Source organism: Bos taurus, chromosome Y (genome assembly GCF_002263795.3).
Source record: "Bos taurus isolate L1 Dominette 01449 registration number 42190680 breed Hereford chromosome Y, ARS-UCD2.0, whole genome shotgun sequence".
Taxonomy (NCBI): domain Eukaryota; kingdom Metazoa; phylum Chordata; class Mammalia; order Artiodactyla; family Bovidae; genus Bos; species Bos taurus.
This window is the reverse complement of record NC_082638.1, coordinates 27,910,041-27,925,696: the sequence shown is the minus strand read 5'-3', so window position 1 is coordinate 27,925,696 and position 15,656 is coordinate 27,910,041. Positions and strand designations below refer to the sequence as shown.

General features: G+C 46.7%; 1 pseudogene; it reads left to right on the top strand.

Annotated features, from left to right (window-relative positions):
* Positions 1 to 13,213: 13,213 nt before the first annotated feature.
* On the top strand, positions 13,214 to 15,185 carry LOC132344672 (testis-specific Y-encoded protein 1-like; annotated as a pseudogene).
* The last annotated feature ends 471 nt before the right edge of the window (positions 15,186 to 15,656 follow it).

The following is a 15,656-nucleotide window of genomic DNA, read 5'->3' as shown; positions in this document are numbered from 1 at the left end:
CCTGGGCCATAAAGCTAGCCTGGGTAAATTCAAAAAAATAGAAATCATTCCAAGCATCTTTTCTGACCACAACGCAGTAAGATTAGATCTCAATTACAGGAGAAAAACTATTAAAAATTCCAACATATGGAGGATGAACAACACGCTGCTGAATAACCAACAAATCACAGAAGAAATCAAAAAAGAAATCAAAATTTGCATAGAAACTAATGAAAACGAAAACACAACAACCCAAAACCTGTGGGACACAGTAAAAGCAGTCCTAAGGGGAAAGTTCATAGCAATACAGGCACACCTCAAGAAACAAGAAAAAAGTCAAATAAATAACCTAACTCTACACCTAAAGCAACTAGAAAAGGAAGAATGAAGAACCCCAGGGTTAGTAGAAGGAAAGAAATCTTAAAAATTAGAGCAGAAATAAATGCAAAAGAAACAAAAGAGACCATAGCAAAAATCAACAAAGCCAAAAGCTGGTTCTTTGAAAGGATAAATAAAATTGATAAACCATTAGCCAGACTCATCAGGAAACAAAGAGAGAAAAATCAAATCAATAAAATTAGAAATGAAAATGGAGAGATCACAACAGACAACACAGAAATACAAAGGATCATAAGAGACTATTATCAACAATTATATGCCAATAAAATGGACAACGAGGAAGAAATGGACAAATTCTTAGAAAAGTACAACTTTCCACAACTCGACCAGGAAGAAATAGAAAACCTTAACAGACCCATCACAAGCACGGAAATTGAAACTGTAATCAAAAATCTTCCAGCAAGCAAAAGCCCAGGTCCAGACGGCTTCACAGCTGAATTCTACCAAAAATTTAGAGGAGAGCTAACACCTATCCTGCTCAAACTCTTCCAGAAAATTGCAGAGGAAGGTAAACTTCCAAATTCATTCTATGAGGCCACCATCACCCTAATAACAAAACCTGACAAAGATCCCACAAAAAAAGAAAACTACAGGCCAATATCACTGATGAACATAGATGCAAAAATCCTAAACAAAATTCTAGCAATCAGAATTCAACAACATATTAAAAAGATCATACACCATGACCATGTGGGCTTTATCCCAGGGATGCAAGGATTCTTCAATATCCGCAAATCAATCAATGTAATACACCACATTAACAAATTGAAAAACAAAAACCATATGATTATCTCAATAGATGCAGAGAAAGCCTTTGACAAAATTCAACACCCATTTATGATAAAAACTCTCCAGAAAGCAGGAATAGAAGGAACATACCTCAACATAATAAAAGCTATATATGACAAACCCACAGCAAACATTATCCTCAATGGTGAAAAACTGAAAGCATTTCCTCTAAAGTCAGGAACAAGACAAGGGTGCCCACTTTCACCATTACTATTCAACATAGTTTTGGAAGTTTTGGCCACAGCAATCAGAGCAGAAAAAGAAATAAAAGGAATCCAAATTGGAAAAGAAGAAGTAAAACTCTCACTATTTGCAGATGACATGATCCTCTACATAGAAAACCCTAAAGACTCCACCAGAAAATTACTAGAACTAATCAATGATTACAGTAAAGTTGCAGGATATAAAATCAACACACAGAAATCCCTTGCATTCCTATACACTAATAATGAGAAAACAGAAAGAGAAATTAAGGAAACAATTCCATTCACCATTGCAACGAAAAGAATAAAATACTTAGGAATATATCTACCTAAAGAAACTAAAGACCTATATATAGAAAACTATAAAACACTGGTGAAAGAAATCAAAGAGGACACTAATAGATGGAGAAATATACCATGTTCATGGATTGGAAGAATCAATATAGTGAAAATGAGTATACTACCCAAAGCAATTTATAGATTCAATGCAATCCCTATCAAGCTACCAACAGTATTCTTCACAGAGCTAGAACAAATAATTTCACAATTTGTATGGAAATACAAAAAACCTCGAATAGCCAAAGCGATCTTGAGAAAGAAAAATGGAACTGGAGGAATCAACCTACCTGACTTCAGGCTCTACTACAAAGCCACAGTTATCAAGACAGTATGGTACTGGCACAAAGACAGAAATATAGATCAATGGAACAAAATAGAAAGCCCAGAGATAAATCCACGCACTTACGGACACCTTATCTTTGACAAAGGAGGCAAGAATATACAATGGATTAAAGACAATCTCTTTAACAAGTGGTGCTGGGAAATCTGGTCAACCACTTGTAAAAGAATGAAACTAGAACACTTTCTAACACCATATACAAAAATAAACTCAAAATGGATTAAAGATCTCAACGTAAGACCAGAAACTATAAAACTCCTAGAGGAGAACATAGGCAAAACACTCTCTGACATACATCACAGCAGGATCCTCTATGACCCACCTCCAAGAATATTGGAAATAAAAGCAAAAATAAACAAATGGGACCTAATTAAACTTAAAAGCTTCTGCACATCAAAGGAAACTATTAGCAAGGTAAAAAGACAGCCTTCAGAATGGGAGAAAATAATAGCAAATGAAGCAACCGACAAACAACTAATCTCAACAATATACGAGCAACTCCTCCAGCTCAACTCCAGAAAAATAAATGACCCAATCAAAAAATGGGCTAAAGAACTAAATAGACATTTCTCCAAAGAAGACATACAGATGGCTAACAAACACATGAAAAGATACTCAACATCACTCATTATCAGAGAAATGCAAATCAAAACCACTATTAGATACCATTTCACACCAGTCAGAATGGCTGCGATCCAAAAGTCTACAAATAATAAATGCTGGAGAGGGTGTGGAGAAAAGGGAACCCTCTTACACTGTTGGTGGGAATGCAAACTAGTACAGCCACTATGGAGAACAGTGTGGAGATTCGTTAAAAAACTGGAAATAGAACTGCCTTATGATCCAGCAATCCCACTGCTGGGCATACACACTGAGGAAACCAGAAGGGAAAGAGACACGTGTACCCCAATGTTCATCGCAGCACTGTTTATAATAGCCAGGACATGGAAACAACCTAGATGTCCATCAGCAGATGAATGGATAAGAAAGCTGTTGTAAATATACACAATGGAGTATTACTCAGCCATTAAAAAGAATACATTTGAATCAGTTCTAATGAGGTGGATGAAACTGGAGCCTATTATACAGAGTGAAGTAAGCCAGAAGGACAAACACCAATACAGTATACTAACGCATATATACGGAATTTAGAAAGATGGTTACGATAACCCTGTATACGAGACAGCAAAAGAGACACTGATGTATAGAACAGGCTTATGGACTCTGTGGGAGAGGGAGAGGGTGGCAAGATTTGGGAGAATGGCATTGAAACATGTGAAATGTCATGTATGAAACGAGATGCCAGTCCAGGTTCAATGCGCGATGCTGGATGCTTGGGACTGGTGCACTGGGATGACCCAGAGGGATGGTATCGGGAGGGAGGAGGGAGGAGGGTTCAGGATGGATTTTCTTTTAAAAATAAATAAAAAAATAAATAAAATAAAATATTTGATACAAAAAAAAAAAAAAAAAAGCCAGAGAGCACCAGAAAAACATCTACTCCTTTTTGACTATGCCAAAGACTTGTTTGTGTAGATCACAACAAAACATTTTAAATTCTTCTAAACATGGGACTACTAGAGTATGTTATATGCCTCCTGATAAATCTGTATGCAGCTCAAGAAGCAACAGTCAGAAAAGGAAATGGAACAACAGACAGGTTCTGAGTTGGGAAAGGAATATTTCAAGGCTGTACTGTCAACCTCTTTATTGAACTTACATGAAGAGTTCATCACACAAAATGCCAGACTGAATGCAACAGGGTTTGGAATCAACTTTGCTGGGAGAAATATCAATAACATCAGATATGCAGATGACACGATTCATGTGGCAGAACATGGAAAGAACTACGGAGTCTCTTGAGGAAAGTAAAAGAGGAGAGTGATTAAGGTGACTTAAAACTCAACATTCAAAATGAGATTCATGGCATCTGGTCCCATCACTTCGTGACATAAAGATGGGAAACCAATGGAAACAGTGAGAAACTATTTGGGGGGAGCAGGTTCCAAAATCACTGAAGATGGTGACTCTGTTCAGGAAATTAAAATATGCTTTCTCCTTAGAAGAAAAGTTACAACCAGGCTAGACAGCACATTATAAAGCAGACAAAGGTCAGTCTAGTCAAAGCTATGTAAAGAGATGAGAATTGGACCTAAAGAATCTTGACCTCCAAGGAATCGATGCTATTGATATGTGGTGTTAGAGAAAACAATTGAGAGTCCCTTGGACTGCAAGGAAATGAAAGGAGTCAATTCTAAAGGAAATCAGTTCAGAATATTGATTGGAAGGGCTGATGCTGGAACTGGATCCTGGATATTTTGGCCACCTGAAATGAAAGACTGACTCATTGGGAAAGAACCTGATGCTGAGAAAGATTGAAGGCTGGAGGAGAGGGTGACGACAGAAGATGAAATGCATGGTGGCATCAGGGAATCAGTGGTTATGGGTTTGAGCAGGCTCTATGAGTTGGTGATTGACAGGGAAGCCTGTCATGCTGCAATCCATGGGATCAGGAAGAGTCGGACTTAATGATACTCACCGAACTTACTTAGGTTCTCAGCGAAATGAAAATGGTAAAGAACTCTCTTACCCATTAATTGATAATCCTCACAGATTCCTAATGCCCCCTAAGATTTTTAACTGTTTCTTCAGAGATTCAGCAAGGATGGCCATTCTTTCCATTATATGGGTAAATATCCCCTAGGAAATAATGGAAGGGGCATAATTTACAGAAAGTTGTAGAAGAAAGTACACACATCAGCAAGTCAGCATGACCTTGTCAAAAACATATAGTATGATCCTTTAATCCTTCACACGGATTTCCTTCTGAAACCTGATGATAGGACCTCACCAATCCTGAGGAATGGTCATTGCAAAGGGATGTTATCTAGAACAATTTCTGCCTATTACTTTAGTGATGACACAAAGCAGGCACATTATGGTAATCATGCCTCCGTTAACCTCCCCTAACCAAGACAATAGGCTGCACTAGCCATTGGGGAGCTTACAGGATCACAAGGTCTCCTGTAAATGGTTGGAGCCACCTGGGCCTTTCCCACAGAGGGTTTGCAGGTATGATGAGGTCACCTTTCCATGGCAAAAATTCTTATCTATGGCCACCAGTCTTACTGCCAGTCCTCTGGATTTGTGAGAACCCCACAAGACCAACTCTAGCTTGCAAAGTATACATCTGCTTAAAAAACAAACAAAAGGATAAAATCCAGTCCAAACTGAAGTGCCTAAGGATAATCAAATGGTCCTCAGTTCTATGAAGGGCCATTAGGGCCACAAAAGCACGGGTCCAGGCAAGTTCATTGTTAACACCTGCAGCCCTTCAAAGGACGTGTCCTGGTAATGGATAAAGATTGTAGATTGTAAGTCCTCTACCAATTTGAGAAATTGTGTCAACAAGACCTCTGAACCTCCCATCTTAGCTAAGCCTAAAAGACGGAATATGTGCATATCAGGCCCAAGGCACATTCAACTGGGAATATTTGGAGGTAACAGTACCAGATATAGGACACTATAGAGAAGGTGTACACAAAAATGAAATAAGAAAAAAAAAAAAGCCTTTTGTGCCAGTTTCAGACTGAAAATGTGCATTTCCCAGATGACCAAGTGAACAGGATTCAAGTCAGTAATAACACTCAACGTAGTCACATGTCAATGCAGATTCCCACTAGGTAACTTCAGAAGCTTCTGTGCAGGCCTGTCTTCAGCCTCTGCTTTCCATTCATAAATTGTGTTCATTCAATCAGCAGACAGTATGAAATATAGGCAATGGGTAGGCACTCAAGGAAGATGATGAAGACTGTAAGAACAAAGTATCTTTCCAGGGCAAGGGACAGACAACACCACAGGTTGGTGATAAGATGGAGGAAGTTGGAGAGGAGAATGGAGGGCAGATTTCAGATCTAGCTTCTGGACATTTAGGGTGATGGCAGCTGCCCCAGACCTGGCTGCAGGCCTTGAGGAGATATTTCCAAATGTAATAAATTAATGTGGTCTCTGTCCTCTATGAGCTTTTACAACCTTAAAGCCTCAGCCTATGATACTATACCAAGTATAGAGTCATAGCTCAGAAATTCAAGATATTAATTTAGGAAGGGTGTGTGAGACTTGAAGGAGATGTGTTCTATCAGACATGTTCTAACATTTAGCATAATTAACTGGGCTTGAGCCAGGACTTACTTATATGCATGTAGACTGCTATCTTCGGAAAATTCCCATTATGAGATCATATAACCTGATATCTGGGATTTCACTTTCTTGGTGAGTACTTCTCCACTTATGAAAAAGGAAGATAGCACTAGTTTAGAAGGTACATCTTTGTATTAGGACTTTTCTATCAATTTCCCAACTCTACCAATTGTTCTAGGTAACTTCCTGACAGTAGGAAATATGGACAAGTATATAGTATCTCCTCCTGCCATACTAGAGGCACTATAGTAAGTGTAAAGACAGATAACACACAAAAGTACATTTACAGCTCATGATTCTTTGCTAATTTTCTTTTCAGTTGATGTATCCATAGGTGTGAGTGGGGTATTAAAGTCCCCTATTATAATTGTGGTACTGTTAATTCCCCCTTTCCTACTTCCTTGCATTTGCCTTGCATCTTGAGGTGCTCCTAAATGGCACAATGGACTAGTTACACCTAATTGTTATATATAGGCATTACACTCATTAGGAATGGAATCATGTTTTTTTCCAGTGCAATCCTGAGCCCACATCTTGGTCCCTGCACAAAAGCAGGCTGTATCCTTCCCATGTTCAAGCCCTGAGAAACATTCCTGAGCCCACATCTCTGTCACTGCACTGAACTAGGCTGGGTCCAGCACTTGCTCAAACCCCTGGAAAATACTCATGAGTCCACATCTCGGTCACTGCACTGAACCAGTCTAGGTTCTGCCCTAGTTAGTCCCCTGACACATACCTCTGAACCAACATCTCGGGCTCTGCCCTGAAGCAGGCTGGTCCTTCCCATGGTCAAGCCCCGACAAATGCTCCTGAGCCAAACTCTTGGTCACTGCACTGAACTAGGCTCGGTCCTACATGACCGAGGCTCGGTTGTTCATGACCCCGGCAAACACTGCTGCGCCCAAATCTCCTGCCCTGCACATGATCCAGTCTGTGTCTTGCCCTTGTTAGATTCCCCCAACACATACACCTGAGCCCACATCTCAGTCCCCGCACTGAAGCAGGCTGAGTCCTGCCTTTGTTCAAGCCTCCGGCAAACAACCGTGAGCCCACAACTCGCTCCCTGCCCCTGAAATTAGGTCTGTCTTGCTCTTGTTCAATCCCCCAGAAAACACTCCTGATCCCTCATCTCACTCCCTGCCCTGAACCCGCCAGGGTCCTGCCCTTGTTCAAGACCCCGACAAATACTCCTGAACCTACATCTTGGTTCATGCACTGAACCAGTCTAGGTCATGCCCTTGTTAGATCCACCAACACATACTGCTGAGCGCACATCTCAGTCCCTGCACTAAACTAGGCTGGGTCCTGCCCTTGTTTAAGACCCCAACAAACACTCCTGTATCCATATCACATCCCCGGCCCTGAACCAGTCTAGGTCATGCCCTTGTTAGATCCCCCAACACATACTCCTGAACCCACATCTCGGTCCCTGCACAAAAGCAGTCTGGGTCCTGCCCTTGTTGAAGACCCTGACAAACACTCCTGAGCCTGCATCTCAGTCCCTGCACTGAACTAGGCTGGGTCCTTCCCTTGTTCAAACCCCCGACAAACATTCCAGAGCCAACATCTCTGTCCATGCACTGAACCAGGATGGTTCCTGCTTTTGTTCAAGCCCCCGGCAAACAATCCTGAGCCGACACCTAGCTCCCTGCCCCTGAACTAAGGTGTGTCCTCCCCTTGTTCAACTCCCTGCCCCCCAGGAAACACCCCTGATCCCACATCTCACTCCCTGCACTGAAGCCACCTGGGTCCTACCCTTGTTCAAAACCCTGACAAATACTCTGGAACCCACATGTCAGTCCCTGAACTGAAGCAGATGAGTCCTTGCCCATGTTCAAGCCACAACAAATACTCCTGAGCCCACATATCACTCACTACAATGAACTAGGCTGGGTCCTACACTTGTTCAAGACCCTGACAAACACTCCTGAGCCCACATCTCGGTCACTGCACTGAACGAATCTGCTGCTACCACTGCTAAGTCTCTTCAGTTGTGTCCGACTCTGTGCGACCCCATACATGGCAGCCCACCAGGCTCCCCCATCCCTGGGATTCTCAAGACAAGAACACTAGAGTGGGTTGCCATTTCCTTTTCCAATGCATGAGAGTGAAAAATGAAAGTGAAGTCCGTCAGTCGTGTCCAACTCTTAGTGACCCTGTGGACTGTAGCCCACCAGGCTCCTCCATCCATTGGATTTTCCAGGCAAGAGTACTGGAGTGGGGTGCCATTGACTTCTCCGACTGAACGAGTCTAGGTCCTGCCATTGTTCGATCCCCCAACACATACTCCTGAACCCACATCTCGGTTTCAGCACTGAACTAGGCTGGGTCCTGACCTTGTTCAAACCCCCAACAAACACTCCTGAGCGTGCATCGCGGTCCATGCACTGGGTCCTGCCCATGTTCAAATCCCCGACAAACACTCCTGAGCCAACATCTCCATCCCTGCACTGAATCAGGATGGTTTCTGCCTCTGTTCAAGCCCTGACAAACAATCCTGAGCCAACAACTCGCTCCCTGCCCATGAACTAAGGTGAGTCCTCCCCTTGTTCAAACCCCCAGAAACACTACTGAGCCCTCATCTCACGCACTGCACTGAACCAGGCTGGGTCCAGACCTTGTCAAAACCCCCGGCAAAAACTCCTAAGCCCACATCTCAGTCCCTGCACTAAAATAGGCTGGGTCAAGCCCTTGTTCAAACCCCCGACAAACACTCTTGAGCCTGCATCACCGTCCCTGCACTGAACTAGGCTGTGTCCTGCACTTGTTCAAGACTCTGACAAACACTCCTGAGCCAACATCTTGGTTCCTGCACTGAACCAGGATAGTTCCAGCATTTGTTCAAGTCCCGGCAAACAATCCTGAGCTGACAACTCTCTCCCTGCCACTGAAGTAAGGTGTGTCCTCCCCTTGACCAATACCTCAGGCAACACTACGATCCCATATCTCACTCACTGCACTGAAGTTCGCTGGTCCCTGCCCTCATGCAAATCCCTGACAAACACTCCTGAGCCAACATCTCCATCCCTGCGCTGAACTAGAATGGTTTCTACTTTGTTCAAGCCCCCAGAAAAACATCCTGAGCTGACAACTCGCTGCCTGCCCCTGAACTAAGGTGTGTCCTCCCCTTTTTCAATCCCCCTGGAAACACTCCTGTACCCGCATCTCACGCCCTGCCTTGAAGCCGCCCGGTTCCTGCCCTTATTCAATACTTTGATAAATGCTCCTGAAACCACATTTTGGTCCCTGCACTGAAGCAGGTGGGTTCTGCCCACGTTGAAGGTCTAACAAACACTTCTGAGCCCATATCTCGCTCTCTACACTGAACTGGGCTGAGTCCTACACTTGTTCAGATTAGATCAGTCGCTCAGTCGTGTCCGGCTCTTTGCGAACCCATGAATCTCAGTATGCCAGGCCTCCCTGTCGAACACCAACACCCGCAGTTCACTGAGACTCACGTCCATCCAGTCAGTGATGCCATCCAGCCATCTCATCCTCTGTGGTCCCCTTCTCCTCCTGCTCCAATCCCTCCAAGCATCAGAGTCTTTTCCAATGAGTCAACTCTTCGCATGAGGTGGCCAAAGGACTGGAATTTCAGCTTTAGCATCATTCTTCCAAAGAAATTCCAGGGCTGATTTCCTTCAGAATGGACTGGTTGGATCTCCTTGCAGTCCAAGGGACTCTCAAGAGTCTTCTCCAACACCACAGTTCAAAAGCATCAATTCTTTGGTGCTCAGGCTTCTTCACAGTCCAACTCTCACATCCATACACGACTACAGGAAAAAGCATAACCTTGACTAGACGAACTTTTGTTGGCAATATAATGTCTCCGTTTTTGAATATGCTATTTAGGTTGGTCATAACTTTCCTTCCAAGGAGTAAACGTCTTTTAATATCGTGGCTGCAGTCACCATCTGCAGTGATTTGGAGCCAAGAAAAATAATGTTTGCCTCTGTTTCCACTGTTTCTTCATCTATTTCCCATGAAGTGATGGGGCTGGAGGCCATGATCTTCGTTTTCTGAATGTTGAGCTTTAAGCCAACTTTTTCACTCTCCACTTTTACTTTCATCAAGAGTCTTTTCAGTTTCTCTTCACTTTCTGCCACAAGGCTGGTGCCACCTGCATATCTGAGGTTATTAATATTTCTCCTGGCAATCTTGATTCCAGCTTGTGTTTCTTCCAGTCCAGCGTTTCTTATGATGTTCTCTGCATGTAAGTTAAATAAACAGTGTGACAATATACAGCCTTCGCATATTCCTTTTCCTATTTGGAACCAGTCTGTTGTTCCATGTGCAGTTCTAACTGTTGCTTCCTGACCTGCATACACATTTCTCAAGAGGCAGATCAGGTGGTCTGGTATTCCCATCTCTTTCAGAATTTTCCACAGTTTATTGTGATCCACACAGTTGTTCAAGACCCTGACAAACACTCCTGTGCCAATATCTTGTTCCCTGCACTGAACTAGGCTGGGTTCAGCACTTTCTGAAGTCCCCTGCAAATACTCCTGAGCCAACATCCTGGTCCCTGCATTGAAGCAGACGGGGTCCTGCCCTTTTTGAAACCCCTGACAAACACTCCTGAGCCCACACATCAGAAACTGCACTGAACCAGGCCAGAAACTACACATGTTCAAGCCCCCAACCAACTGTTCTGGGCCTGCATCTGACTCAAAGGCTGGTTTCTGGTCTTATTTAAGCCCGCAGCAAGCAATCCTGAGCCCACAAATCGCTCCCTGTCCCTGATCTAAGGTGTGTGCTCCCCTTGTTCAATCCCCCAGGAAACACTACTGAGCCTGCATCTCACTCACTGCCCTGAACAAGGGTGGGTCCCGCCAAAGTTCAAGCCATGACAAATACTGTTGTGCCAACATCCCAGTCTCTGCACCAAACCAGCTGTTTCCTGCCCATATTAACCATGGCAAACACTCCTAAGACCACATCTTGGTTCCTGCACTGATAGCGGCTGAGGTCCTGGCCATATTCAAGCCCAGACAAACACTCCTGACCCCATTTCTCACCCCTGAACTGAACTAGGCTGGGTCCTACACATGTTCAAGACCCTGACAAACACTCCTTGGCCTTCATCTGACTCTCAGGCTGATCTCCTTCACTACACTGAACTAGGCTGGGTCCAGCACTTGCTGAAACCCCTGGGAAATACTCCTGAGCCCATATCTGGGTCCCTTCTCTGAACCAGGCCAGGTCCTGCCCTTGTTCAAGCACTCAAAAAACACTCCTGAGCCCACATCTCGGTCCCTGCACTGACCGCGGCTGGATCCACCGCTTGTTCATCCCAACAGACACTCCTGAGGCCACATCTCAGTCGCTCCAATGAACCAGGCTGGGTCCTGCCTTTGTTCAAGCCCCCTACAAACACTCCTGAGCCCACATCTCAGTCCTTGCACTGAATCAGGTGGGTCCTGCCCATGTTCAAGCTCTTTGTAGAATGCATATATCATATATCAGGACTATAGGATGGCTGGCTTAGCTTGGTCCTCTTGCTGCTTCAGGCCCCACAGGCTTGTGTGATAGGGCAGGTTGGGATGTGTTCTCACATGGAGAACAGTACCACTTTGAAAGGGCCTCAATAGGGTAAATGGCAGACGTGCATGTCTCCGACACCGGTGAGTCATGGAACTTAAGGGGAACTGTCTTTAGAGTCTCCCTGGCAGGCATTCGAACAAGGTTCAGGGAGTTCCCTCATGCCAGCAGAGCGGGCCCCATTTCTCCCTCTGTGCAAAGTGTGGCCAAGCCACCTCAGGCCTGTGCAGTGTTCACATCTGTCCAGCGAGGGAGGGAGGGTCGCACGTCCAATTCTGCAGTTCAGCAGTGACCGCCCACTGTTGGCTCTCAAGGTTGAGAAAGCACTCTCCGAACGTGTGGACTAAAACCGTCTAATCTCCCATTGCTGCAACTCAGTCAGGACCAGAAGGGCTTGCAAAGGATAAGCGTCTTTTCTGAGAGCTGCTGTCCAGAGAGTGGCAGACGGCAACAGCACTACTTAGAGAGACAGAGACACACAGACATTAGCGCCTGGTACACACACAGAAGGATTGTCCAAAACAGTGCTATGCCGGAAGCAAAGATAGAGAGACAAAGAGCGAGCTCTGCACCCTAAGGCTCTGGTCTCCCTGAACAGTGGAGATCAACGGTAGCAAATGTTGCGGTTTTTCCCTACTCCCCTAGTATCAGGACAGCAACAGGCTCTCTGTCCCATGAAGAAAAGTATCCAGCCACTTGGCACCCCTGCATATCCTTTGGATAGTCAGGGAGAGCTCCCAGCTATTGCCGGTCCCAGGGGACACAGGAGGGTATTGTTTGGATTGTGGAGCAGGAACCCGTGGTTGGAATTTCCAGGGCCAGGTCAATGACAGCACCTGGGGCTACCCCAGCCACATGCAAAACCCTCTACAATCCTGGTGCAGAATCTGGCCATGTGGGGGCACTGGAGCACAGGAACCGCAGAAGATGCCCTCCGGTCTAGGGGCATGTCCATAAGGGTGCCGCCCACTACCCTCTCCGCCCTTGGTCTAGATTTGGGCAAGGAGCCTGTGCTTGGCTCACAGCCTAGGCTCCTGCCTGTTTTCCGCTGATGTCCCAGGGCCCGTTCACCCTGGCCTGGGCTGTCCGGCACCCCTTTCCTTGGCCTCACGCCACCCCCAACACACCACTCCCCACCTCCCGACCATCCCCCTCACTCCCCGCCCCCAAAGAGCTAGTGGGTCCCACAGGTTCACTGCAGCCTGGGCCACCATTATGCACCATTCTCTGTGCTGTTATATCGTGTCCCTTCACATCTGCCCCAGCTTGGGCCAAGAGGAGCGTGAGAGGCGATCAAAGGAAGGTGGGAGCGTCCTGGGACCCTTAGCTGTGAGCCCCAGTACTCAGGGAGAAGCCCCCACCCCTCATCCCGCGACCTGCCATCCTGATGCTGTGCGCAGCTGGAACCTTGCAACCACCAGTTGTCACGCCAAGTGAAGAGGCCATCCTCTTTAGGGTGGAGGCAGTGCAAGACAGCCAGACCCTGGTGGACGGAGACGTGGCAGGGATCCGGTGGGAGTTCTGGCTGCTTGCAGAAGACATCATGGAAGAGGTGGAGGTTGTGGCAGATGAGGAGCAGAAACAGTGGTCCTCCCAGGAGCTGGAGGAGAAGACGGTGGAGGAGCAGGGCCGGGAGGTCCGAGTGAGCACCAGGCGCTAGATGTCCTGAAGGCACTGGCCGCCCTGCAGGTGGAACTGAGCTCTGAGTGTGAGCAAAACCACAGGGCCTACCATCAGAGGAGGAAGCATCACTTGGCTTGGGGGAGTGCCATCATCCAGGGCATCCCTGGCTTCTGGGCCAAAACTGTATCCTTTCCGCTGCTCCTTTGGGTCCACTGCTCATGAGGAGGAGGAGAAGGGGCAGGAGCAGGAGGAGGGGGAGGGGGCGAGGGCACAGGAAGGGCGCTGGAGGCCCCTGAAGAAAATGTGGTCCTGGGCAATTGGCAAGCTCCAAAGGCCCAGCAGAGTAGGGTCTGGGCAGGGCTACAGATGTACGTGTTGCAGCCATGCCTTTGAGTGTCTCCTTCAGGCCTGCATCTGAGGAGGAGCAGCACCTGAGGCCTCCAAGTCAGGAATGACCAGAGATGGTACACAAGAGCAGCATCTGCACAGCTATTGCTGTAAATGCGGGTGATCCTGGCATATAGCTGAGACATGTGAGTCATTCACATACACACACAACACACACACACGTACACACACACACACACACACACACACACACACAACCCCTTTGCTTTCAAACACGGATTGTCACAGGACTGCAAATCTGACCATGTAAGCAGTGACATGCCACTACCAAGCATACACAGGTCTGGAGGAGAACAGTAGCTGTCAGAAACCAGTCCCTGCTCGGAGAATGCAGACCACCTCAGATGCACACCACCACAAGGGGCCCAGAGCCATGAGCGTGTCTGATGGTATGGCAAAGCCTGATGAGATCAGGGGTGGCCAGGTAACAGGCAGTGCCCAGCTCCTTGCAGATGCCTTTTCCAATATCCTTGTTCCACCCCAGACTAGGACTGATGCTCCTGGCTCTTCTTGGCCTGGCATGTAGCTCCCTGAATGGCTCCTTGACCTAAAGCAGATTATGAGCCACCCTCAAGTTTCCGTCATGATCAGCGACCAAGATCAAGACTTTCTCGACTACATGATCGACTTGAAGATCAGTGAGGAAGACTGAGGAAGGATGGGTATGGGACCTGGCAGGGAGTGGGAAGATCCTGTTAGCCATGTTCCTGCACTGTGAGACTTTGGAGAGGAGTCATGGACGCTGTTAATGCCTGCCTGGGAGGCAAGCTGAGGCCCCTAGAAGTTTGCACCTTTTCCCTCCTCCCTATCCTGGCAGGTGCAGGTGCGGAGCCATCTGCAGTCCCGCTGCAAGCTGATCTTTTCCTTTCAGGACAACCCCTGCTTCTTGAACACCATGATCATTAAGGAGTATTACCTTGACATCACTGGTAACACGTGGCTCCCATGGTGATGAGTGTGGGTGTGCAAGCATGTAGATGATCCACCTGTGGAGTCCACCCCAGTCTCCCCTGTCTTTCCCCAGGGAACAGGGCATGCCATTCCACTCCAGTCCACTGGTTCTGGGACTTTGAATGGGCATCCCCCAGCCACAGTCTGGACACCAGGAGCCTTAATTTTCTCAACTGGCTGTCAGGCCACAATGGCCCAGAATTGAACACGATTGCTGATGTGGGGTTGCTTTGGGCCTGCACACAGGTGATGATTAATGTTGGAGTTCTTGGCTGCTCATGGGAGGGTTCAGGGCCTGGTCAGCCCTGGGTTGACCTTGCTCGTGTTGCCAGCAGCTCATCAGCAATGACATGTGGGACGATCCCCTGAAGTACTACCTCGGGGAGGATGATTCTTCCATCAGAGATAACTGACAGAAACACATGTGGTGAGGCGGTCAGGAGATAGGCCCTGAGGGACAGCCTTATCGTAGCTGGGACACTATCCTTTCCCAAATGGGGATGCATTTGGGATGCATCTCTCCTAGGATGCAAAACCACAGGCATCCTAGGAGAGACAGGATGTGAGTGTGGCATGCCTCCAGGCACTTCCAGCCTGCCTCCCTGGCAGTGCAGAAAGGCGAGGAAAGCACAGGTGGTTGTACGTGTTTGACCCTGTGCCCGGATGAGCCTGTGAGGGAGGGAATGGAGTGAGCAAGGAGTAATTGCATGTCCCAAAGGACCTCAGGAGAGTGGGAGACAGGGAAGCCCCTGGGGGCAGTTTGGGGCCTGCTGGTTTTCAGGGTCCAGGGTCTAGGCAATAGCAGTCCTGCCAAAGATACGCCATGGTGGGTGCTGAAAGTCCTGACGTGAAGTTCTTCTTTCCTCTGGGGTCTTGCCACTGGC